The following is an 11,529-nucleotide window of genomic DNA, read 5'->3' on the forward strand; positions in this document are numbered from 1 at the left end:
CAGGTCACTTTTCAGGGATAAGAAGCCTGCTTTTGCCCAACACAATGACGTCTCATTTGGTTGGCAGAGACCAGCAGGATGATGGAAAGCAGACAGACAATACGAGCATCTCCATCCTCACATGGCACCTGTCTCCTTTGAGTCTCTAACACTGGGCAAAGGACACCTACCAGCTGCCGTGACAGGAAACAGTATTCCATGAAGAAACAAAAACTGTTGGCTTAGAATTCCTGGAAGATCTTAGCTCATGCTCACAGAAAGACACAGACATCCCTCCTCGTTTCAATCTATCTTTCACCCTCACCCCTCCTACCCCACACTTGTAACTCTGTCACAGAGACATCTTCGGTTTCCTCGATTCTTGGCCCTAGCAGCCGCCGCAGCAGGAAATCAAACAGTTAAGGGCTAAAGCAAAGCCCTGAAGCAAGAGCAAGCTTAGGCTCTTTAGAAACAAAGGGGACCAAATCCGGGAGTGAGGGCTCCATCTTAGCAGGCGTGGTGCTTGTATTTCTCCTCTCGTTGTCATCCCTTCCCTTTGCCAACCCTGAGCATTTCCAGGAAAGGGGCGTGCTTGGCTTAGAAAGCCATTTGACCCAGAATTCAGCCTAAGTAGATGTGTAAGATCAGAGTGACCCTTGTTACATATTGGCTTTTTTTGACTTATTTTTGGAAGAACCGATTGGTCAGTTAACTCCCTGGAGACAAGGACTGATTTTTGCAACCATGTGTCAAGAGGCTGTACTTTTAGCTCTTACATCATATTAAGTGCATTTAAGCATTATTCGAAGCATACAAACACAGAGTTTTACTTCAGGCTTAGTGAAAATCATAAAAATTACACTTTATTTTCAAAATTATAGTTTCAAGACGATTAGGATGCCTGTTATATGTGAGTTGGTTAGCTTTCCCATAGGATCACGTCCCATTTGTTCACATCATTCCCCAAAATCTGGCAATGTAGCTGGGAAAACAGTAGAAAAGTAGCAAACTCTTAACTGTTTCCACATCGTGGCCATTGTTTTAGTAATGGTGAAGTCACTCTGCAGGTGTAATCTGGCTGATGAGCTACTTCCAACTCTCTTAAACTCAAGGACAGAAATGGTTCAGTGGGTGCAGGGGTCATGTCACACACACAGGAAACCTGGCCCTCATCTTCCTAGGAACAGACCTTTCCAGACAGCAAAGCTCTAACATCTAGTATCCAATGCCCTCTGAACTTAGACTTATGGCTCAGCACATCCATGTGTCTCCTGACACTCAGGGCTTTTTCCTTGTGTCTCTGGCCACCATGGCTAACTTAAAAGGCATGCCATTTTCCCCCTTCTCTCCTGACATCCACTAGGATTTCCAGTTTGCCTGAACTATTCTTTGTCTCTCAAGCTCTTGAGCTTTCTTCTGCATTCATTTTTAAAATTCTTTTATTAATGAGACTAATAGCCCCCCAAAGAAACCTGTTTCCCCAGTAACACCTGAACCTTGTAGGGAAAGACCTCCTTGCTCCCAGGCACCCTCTAACTGACCATGTCCCTCCACACATCTGCCACACCGATCTTTACTCTCTGCTACAAATCTCTTTCTGGATTCCACTGCTCTTCCTGGCCATGCCCACCTTACTACCAACTACCAGGAAACTCAGAATTTGTCCCTATGGGAATTGAGTACTTAAGATGTAACAAACCCAATCTAAACTGAATGGTGAGCATCAATCACACACCGTACTTTCAAGGATAAGGTTTTTAAGGGTGGTTTAATAATAATAGATCACATTAATAAATTTACATTGATTGTATGCTCAAACAACATACTGTGTTAAATAAATACACTGAACAATAATATGTTAGATTTTAAAACATAGTAGATTAAATAAAAACTATTGTTAAATTTTACCTCATCTCTTATATACTTTTTGAATATGACTACTAGAAAATTTGTTATATGCGTAGTTAGCACACTGTTTCTATTAGTGCTGATTTAGCTGGGGCCTCAACTATCTAAAACACCACATGATAGTTAAGGTGATATATTCAATGAAAAAATGTTTTTAACCCAAAGAATGAAGTATAAAAGTCCATGAAGAAGGGTGTGTCATATTAACTGAGTATCAATTATGATTTTCCCGTAGAGCCTGTCCCCTACTGTTTGTGGAAATATGCATTTGACCTGAACAGAGATCTGTCAAGGTGACAGTCTGGGTTAGATGTTGTATTCTCATGAGCTCAAACCTTAGGATTGGTTTTATATGAAATAGACCATCTCCAGGAAAGGATTATGCACAGGTCACTAATTATTTCAACACAACTAAGTACCACCATCGTTTCCTTTAAACACCTCCGTGAGTAATTTACATACTGAGATACAATGGATCCTGAGGTTGAATTCTGTCTCTCATTTTCAGACATTGTTGAAAATATGCATTTAATTGTGATCAATAAAATTTTCCTGGCTCATATCAGTTTCTTTGGTGTAAGTGGGCATGTTAATATTGCACTGGAAATTACAGGGCCAGAAAGTTAGACATGTCTCAAAGCCAACCACCTGAGCCAAAGCCAGTCCAGTTCTGTAGGCACAACCAGCCCAGTTCCCAGAGCCCTAAAAAATTTTTTTCTAAATTAAAACAGTCCTGATTATAGTGAATTTGGCCTGAATTATTCTTATCTTTCCTGTGATGGCGTCATGAAAGATATCTTGAATTATTCTAGGAGAGAACCAATACAGGAACAAAGTCCTGAGAGCTTAGGAGAATCAGGATGCAGCCGTGTAGCAGCGTGGGTTTCAAAGGCTGCTTCTCTCTGAGCGTCAGTCAGTTCATCTCGAGGGCGTGAGGATGATAGTATATCACTGATGAGGCATAGGAGCAGTCTCCAAGCTCTGGAAGGCGCCCTTTTTCCTAGGCACTCTGAAGGAGCCTACTTCCTTATGGTTAATCCTGGTCATGTGATCAGTTCTGGCCTCTGGAAAGTGAACAACTTTGCTGTGTCTTTTCCAGGTGAGCTGACTTAAGGACAGGTTAGTGATCATGGCTGGTAGCATCGGCAGGAAAGTGTGATACAGTTAAAGTAGTTGAGCAGTCCCAGCTGAAACCTGGAATAGCGTGCCCTGGAGGGCTGCCCTTTGGCTCCAAAAGACTTTCCAGAAGCAAGAAACAGCATTTGATGTACTAAACTCCTAGAATTGGAGGTATTTGAGACTCTAGTAAGACTTAGGTATAATCTGTTGATGTAGTAAGGTTCTAGTGATTGAATAAGGTTTTAATTAATAAGTTGTTATTTGATTATATATAATGCAATATACAATATGTAACATACTAATAAATATAATTTAATACATACATTAAAAATACATACTCATCATCACAGGAAGGCATGTAATAATGTAGTATAAAATAGTAGCTTTTATTCAGTACTTTGTAATTATAGTTCAGCTCTTGGTGTTATTGTTTGTGCATAAGTCTTAACTACTGATTGGGTAGCCGTGTCTTCCAAATTGAAACATTCACTCCTGAAGAGAGGAGGAAGGCTTTTAAGACCAAAAAAGTAGAAGAAACTTCTCCCAGAAAGCTCCAGATTTTCAAGGTTCTAAACACAGTAAGCAATTGCTGGGAAGAGAGTACTCTCTAGCCAGTGAGCTGCCTGCAACTGTCTGGGGAGCGCCAGTGATAAAACTTCTGTAAGTTGTCACCTATGCAGGGGTGGCTTCTCAGAGATGAAGTTGCCTTTGTTTGGGTCATCCAGGCTTCTGTAAGTCACCACAATAAACTCCTCGATTCACTAAGCTAGACTTGAGGGAAGGTCTTTCCTTTGTCTGTCATGCGAGTCCCACCTGGGGCAAATGCGTGTTGGTTCAGATCGCCCCAGGAAATGTCACAGAATCCTATTGAATTCCTGGAGCCCTGTGGTAACAATCAGATTTATGTAAGTTCTGGTAGTGTGATAATTATCCCTAATGCCCAGGGTTTGGGCACACAAGCTGCATATTTATAATTACAAAAAGCCTTTGGAACCACAAGACAACTCTTCGGGGCAGCGTTGCCCCAGGTTCTAGCCTGGCATGCCAGCGTGCTTCAGCTGCACCACATTTTCCTGTCAATGCCTCCTGCCGTAATTCGCCAGGGCTGAGAAGGAAGAGGTCAGGCACCCACGCCTGCCGTCAAGTGTTCCCATTTAGAAGTGACACAGCAAAGTTGCTCTTGGCACATGGCATCCCACTGTATAGAGCGTGTTGCCATGGCAGAGGTGTCTTGATCTCTTAGGGCAGAATACATGTCAGTCGGCCTGTAAGCCTGACTTTGTTTAGATGTCACCTGCAAGTGCCAGCTGGAACTGTCCCCTTCTGCTTTTCATGGAGACCAAGTTCCCTCTCTTTTTGCCCTGCCTATGCATCTTATTCTACTCTATCTGTCCCTGAGATTTGCAGCTTTCTTGCTTGCCTTGAGATGATGGGATCCATCTCTTACCCTTGGCAAACAGGTTAGCTGCCTTGTAGAATCCAAATTATGAAGTAGAAACTCCCTGGAATTTCTGTCAGGTGCCACAAGGTTGCAGTTTAACTAGTTTTTACTTACTGGCATACAAAGTTTTCTCTCCATCATAAGCAAATGAAGGAGTGATGTCCATGGCCAAGAGAAGTTCGTAAAGATAGGAGAGGAAAATTATATTGTAAATATTCATGTATAATTCTTTAAAGATGAGAACAGGAGACAAAAAGAGGTCAGGCAGACAGTGACAAGGACCAGAAATTGAGCCCTTCTGATTCTTGCCATTGGCAAGAAACACCAGCAATTTTATGGCCAGAAACATGGATTCATGTCCTTCTGAAGGCCTGACATGCTAGAAAATTTTCTGGTCGGAACCACTGGTGACATGCACCAGAATCCTCAATCTAGCCACTGTGGGAGAAAGACAAATGGACACCTCATGGGGGAGCTGACTGTACTGACCCCCCCACCCTCTGACGCTTCACCTAGCGTTTACCATCAGTCCCATAAAAAGGCCCAGATTAGCAGCAGCCCAGTGTTCCCAAACTCCTGGGACCTGCTCCTGCACATAGCAGCCCTGCTTTTCATATTCTCTTAAGTTCCCATGTATGCAACCAAAATAAACTCTTTGCTAAAAGTTTGCCCAACCCATGGTCCATAAAATTTCTTCAAATCCACAAGGCAAGAAGGACATGGAGCCACAGATTTGGTGCAAGTTTTGTGACCATGAATTCCAACACCTTAATTCCTGTCACAGTCAATAACCCTGCCTCCCCCCATTGCATTAATACATATATACATTATCTGATGTGCATTAAGTATATATTACAGATACAATGCTTGTATATATGTTACACATATATTGGATAGTTATCACAATAATGTGTGGTGTATTTCTCTTTTTATTGATTTTTATTGAGCTCTACATTTTTCTCTGCACCCTCCCTGTCTCTCCCCTCCTCTTCAGCCCCCTTCCAAGGTCCCCATGCTCCCAGTTTACTCAGGAGATCTTGTCTTTTTCTACTTCCCATGTAAATTAGATCTATGGATGTCTCTCTTAGAGTCCTCATTGTTGTCTAGGTTCTCTGGAATTATGATTTGTGGGCTGGTTTTCTTTGCTTTATGTTTAAAAACCACTTATGAGTGAATACATGTGATAATTGTCTTTCTGGGTCTGGGTTACCTCACTCAAAATGATGTTTTCTAGCTTCATCCATTTTCCTGCAAAATTCAAGATGTCGTTATTTTTTCTGCTGTGTAGTACTCCATTGTGTAAATGTACCACATTTTTCTTATCCATTCTTAGGTCTAGGGGCATTTAGGTTGTTTCCAGGTTCTGGCTATGACAAACGATGCTGCTATGAACATAGTTGAGCACATGTCCTTGTGGCACGATTGGCCATCTTTTGGATATATATTCCCAAAAGTGGTATTACTGGGTCTTGAGGAAGGTTGTTTCCTAATTTTCTGAGAAATTGTGTATGGTGTATTTCCGAACAGAAGAATTTAAGCAACTAACTCCTCCAGACAGTTCCCTGGCACTGATGGCTATTTAAGTACCATGTAGTTAAAGCAAGCACATATGTAAAAATCTATGTGTCTGTAACTGTCGACAGTTACACAGGAAGATTGGAGGAAATTGGAACCCATGCATACAGCCAGTCAGATTATAACGTGCTGCAGCAACCGTGTAAAATATCATATTAGCTCCCTAAAATTAAACCTGCCTTACTAAATGACCCAGAAAGTCTACTGCTGAGTATCGAGGTCAAAGAAATAAAATATGGGACTCAGGTAAGATTATACCCATGTTTATCAAAGCTTTGATCTTACTACCCGAGAGATTAAAAACTGCTTGACTGTTCACTGACAGTAATTAATAAACAAAAAGTGCCAGATATAACAGGTGCATATTTTTAAACATTTAAAACAGGGAAATCCTGATGTGCTGCATGACATAGATAAGCTCAGACAACAGTCTTTAGTGAAATAAGGCCACCAAAAAAAAAGACAGATATATTATTCTAGCCCTAGAACTTAGAGTAGTCCCACTCTCAGGCCAGACATGAGCGGGCAGCTGGCAGGAATAGCATCTTATAAGATGAACAAAGTTGTAGGAATGACTGGCAGTGCTGTGAATGTACTTCACACTATTGAACTGAACTATTGAACTATTCCTATATTGAACATATAGGAATAGTTGATGCATGAGTTTTATGTTATGTATAAATTTGTACCACAATGTTTAAAAAAAGAAAGAAAGAAAATCTATGGGTGTCACAAATCGTGTAGAAGCCACCAGGAGGAGTCCCTTGTGGGAGCTTAGCACTTTTTTTTCTGATGGGCATCAGCCATGAGGAAAGGGGAAATGGATGGCCCAAGCCCCTGCGTGGCAGTCAAATAGTTCAATTGAAAGTGCTCTGGCATCGAATTTAACTCCAATTTCCCAAGAATCCGGTGTTTTCCTACTTCAGGGAAAACGTTTCGTTGCTGCGGCTGCTCTGCCTGTGGCGTCTGGGACCTTTTTCCAGCTTTGCTCCAAAGAGGAGGTACAGATGGCAGCATTTCTTTTTTTTCTCTGTCTCCATCCCCTGCCAAATCCATGTGTCTTCCTCTCCAACACACCCATGTTGTGTGAATCATGCCTCTTCCCATCCCCACCCTCCATTACTATTACCCCTCCTGTCTGAGACACATGGAGGACATGCATCTGTGTGGCTTTTGTTTCCTACGACACCGTCAAAGCTAAGGGCAACTCCTGAACCTAGGGAACTCATATTCCACTTGAGGAGCTGATTTGGAGGCTTGATAAGAGTCTAAAAATGCTGACATAAAAGTGGCATGTGGCCAGACGTTGGCCTGCTCAGACCAGAAAATAACTCAGGCCCTGTCAGCAAAGACACCCCGTGTTAATTTGTATCACTCCATATTAAAGACAAGGCTGTTCAATGTCATGTCAGCTGAGGCGGATCAGAACTGGGAAACATGTCTGTCAATAAAAGACCCATTAAATGTACTAGGGGCATAATGAAAGTGGTTGCTCTTAAGTGACCTTGTGTGAATGACACAAAGCTCGTGTCCTAATTGGCAACGAACCAACTGCAAAAAGGAGTAATCATGCCTACTTTCTGGGTAAAACTCATAACATTTCCTATGCTATCCAGCTCTCAAAGCTAGTAAGGGTACAGAATGATAGGCCTGCATGGGAAAATAGGTTTGTGATTCTTGAGAAGTTCGACATTCTCTACCGCATAACCCAGTCATTTCATACATGCTTTCCCGGGGAACTTAGAGCATACGTCCACACAAAAAAAACTGAGCAAAACATTTATTTATAGCCACTGTAGTTACAATACCACACACTCAAAATAACTCATCAATACTAAGTGAATAAGTATTTCATAATACGTCCATAAAATGGAACATTACTCAGCCTTAGATACAGAACAATGTGGATGAATTTAAAGTTAGCTATTTTTAGTTAAAGTTGGCAACTAAAAGATAATAATATGGTGGCATTTATAGATAATTCTAGAAAACACACGCTGGCCTAAAGTGACAGAACTCAGAATAATGATTGCTGGCTCTTGGCAGAGGCTGCTTGTTCATTCCTGGCCACTCAGACCCAAAATAATTACATAGAAACTATATTATTTAAAACACTGCTTGGTGAATAGCTTAAGTGTATTTCTAGCTAGCTCTTATATCTTAAATTAACCCATTTCTATTAATCTGTGTATCACCCCATGGTTGTACCTTACCGGCAAGGTTCCAGTGTATCTGTCTCTGGTCGATGGCTATGTGGCTTCCCCTTGACTCCACCTATTCTCCCCTTCTCTGTCTACTTGAAACTCATGTCTTGCCCTATTTTGCTAAGTCATTGGCCAAAATAGATTTATTTATTAATCAATAAAAGTAACACATAGGCAGAAGGACATCCCACACCAGCTGGCATTGATGGCTGAGAAAGTGAGACTATTAGAAGCATGGGCACTGTCAGAGTGATGGGTATGTTGTCTTGATGGCAGTGCTTTCATCTGGCTACATATATATAATTCACCAGATTTTGCATGTTAAGAAATATGCAGCTTTTCATAATTCAAATGCCTCTGTCTTGTAGCCATTTCCTCCATGTTAGACATGAGTCTGTCACCACGATCTTGAATTGGAGAAGCCATCATCACTTGTAGGAGACTTTCAGGAGATCCAGTCTATAAAGACATTCCACTCTGGAGAGACTGGGTGGGCCATGTATAAGCCCAAGAGGCCATCGGGCCTTCTAGAGATCACTATAGGGCTCCTCCCCTCACCAAGATTATGTAATAGGCACACGGTGTACTGGGATGATGTAACTTCTTCAGTGATGTAATGGGCTGTTTATTGCCAGGGCACTTCGCAGATGCTGCCCATGAGTTACCTGTGCTTCCACATCACTCCAATGAATTCATGAGCACGTCAAGCTGGACATGGATGGTAATGCTAATTGGTGCTAATGCTAATTCTTTCTAAGGTAAAGATGTTTCTTCCCATCTCCCCAGGAAACTCATGTACTAAGTTTGAGTTACTTTTTAGTGGTTGTCTTAATCACTCATCTGTTACTATGAAGAGACACCAGAACCAAGGCAACTCTTATAAAAGAAAGTATTTAACTAGGATCTTGCTTGGAGTTTCAGAGACTTAGCCTCTCATCAGGGAGCATGGAGGCAGGGAGCATGGAAGCAGGCACAATGCTGGAGAAGTGGCTGGGAGCTACATCTTGATCTGGAAGCAAAAGAGACTCTGGGCCTGATGTGGACTTTTGAAACCTCAAAGCCCAGTCCCAAGGACATATTTCCTCCAACAAGGCCACACCTCCTAGTCCTTTTCAAACAGTGCTACTCCCTGATGACTGAGAATTTGAGAATTATTTTGAGATTATTATGTTCAAGGAATTGCAGCATTTTTTAATTTTTTGCAGTACATTTTCTCCATCCATAGAAACATAATAGTTTCAGGAAGCAGAGATTTCATTTTTGTTTTGAGGTTATAATGCAATTACATAATTTTCTAGTTATCTTTCTACCCTCTAAACCCTCCCGTGTACACTCTGGTCCCTTGATCTCTTTCAAATTCATTGCCTCTTTTTCTTTAATTGTTGGTGGTGATATTGATGTTGTTGTTGTTGTTGTTGTTGAAGGTGGTGGTGGTGGTGGTGGTTTGTGTGCATGTGTGTGTGTGTGTATATACAATCTTAAATATATGAATACAACCTGTTCAGTTTGTATAATGCTACTTGTATGTGCATGCTTTTAGGGATGACCCTTTGGTATTGGAAAGCCAACTGCTCTGCATTCCTTGGAGAAGACTGTTTCTCCAACTCTCAGCATTCCTTAGTTCCCTGTAGTTCTTTGTCTAGGGTTGAGGCCTCATGAGTTTCCCCTCTTTCATGTCAGCATCTCTACTGGTGTAGTCCTTGTTCAGGTCTTATTTAGGCAGTCATGCTAATGGGACCTTATGAGTATAGCTTCCGGCATTTCTAGGAGATACAATCTCACGGCATATTTCCTGTTTCTCTGGTTCTTACAATCTCTCTGCTCCTCTTCTAACACTGCTTTTGAGAAAACTGGAGGAGACAAAACAGAAATCAGTATGGAGACTTCTCAAAAGAACCAAGTTAGGGCTCCACAAGACCAATCTACACCTGAAGAGCCCCAAGTGACCATATCACAGAAATAAGTGTGCATCTGTGATTACTGATGCATTGCTCACTCAACTATTAATATTTTCCTATCACCCTTCCTCATGTAAGTATCAAATTAATATACCTTTAGATTGGATGGTGTTCAAATGCTTGATTTCAAAAACTCTTGTTAGATGCTTGAGAGTCCATATAACTCATCAGAACAACTGTCAACAAGAAAGAAGATGACAATGAATCCTGCAAAGATGTGGGAATGATAAGAAGCACCCTCATCACTGCTGGTGGGAGTGAAAACTTGTGTGGCCACTAAGAAAATCAGTATGGATGTTCTTCAGTAAACTAAAAATATAACTATCATGTGACCTAGATGTACCACTATGGGATACGTGTTTTCCAGCAACACATCGTGGGTATGTGCATGTCAACATTGTGTGCAACCTCCAGGAAATGTAATAAGCTTCAATTTTCATCACCTTCAGGAGAAGGTAGTTAAAATGCCCGAAGCCTAGAGCCCAGCAGTTACAGGAGTGAGATTCATGCTTCATTCTACCTAATTTCAGGGCATCTGCTCTCGGTACCTGTGTATCACTCTTTCTGGTGCTCTGGGGGTCCAAGCTGAAACAGACTTCCATGTCAATACCACTTCATCAAAAGGTACCAGAAGTTGCTTTGCAGATGGAAAGACCAGATGGGTGGGGAAGGGATAGGCTTTCTCTATCCTATGAATCAAACTTTACCCTGGCCATTAGAGCTGAGTTTGGAAAGAAAATCTCCCAGTCTGAATATCAGTATCGACCAAGAAAATCTTGGCTGACTATGTAAAGATTGCTTGTTAAGTTCAGGATCCTATTCACAGGGCATGAATAAGATCGTCCTGTTGGAGAAATTTATTAAAACTATTTGACCTATTAAAGGTAGGTCATTATCATAGCTCCCTGTTTTTAATCTACTTATATAAGTGATTTCCAGGCTGTTAGGGTTCACATGGGAGTCAATGATTTAGAAATCAAACTGCATTTCCCATAGAAATAATACAACAAACGCTTCCAGGGTGGCCTATTAAAGCCCATTTCATACATAATGACTGAAGTGCAATACAAAGAAGAAAGGGACACTTCCCTGCAGTTTTAAAAAATAAAAAATTTAATAAAATGTCAGGCAAGTTTTAATTCAGAAGTTCATGAGTTGAGTTCACTCTCTACTTGTACTTCAAAAGTAGAACAGAGAGATACAAAAATCCATTTTCCAACAGATATGTTTTCACTGGCCTTACAAGGCAGAATAAACTGTAGTTACATTTAGTTTTAAATAATTGATTTCATCTCACATGTAAAGGGGAGTTATATAAACCTGCTCATATTTTTCAGTCACCAAA

The sequence above is a fragment of the Arvicola amphibius genome, chromosome 12, assembly GCF_903992535.2.
Source record: "Arvicola amphibius chromosome 12, mArvAmp1.2, whole genome shotgun sequence".
Taxonomy (NCBI): Eukaryota; Metazoa; Chordata; class Mammalia; order Rodentia; family Cricetidae; genus Arvicola; species Arvicola amphibius.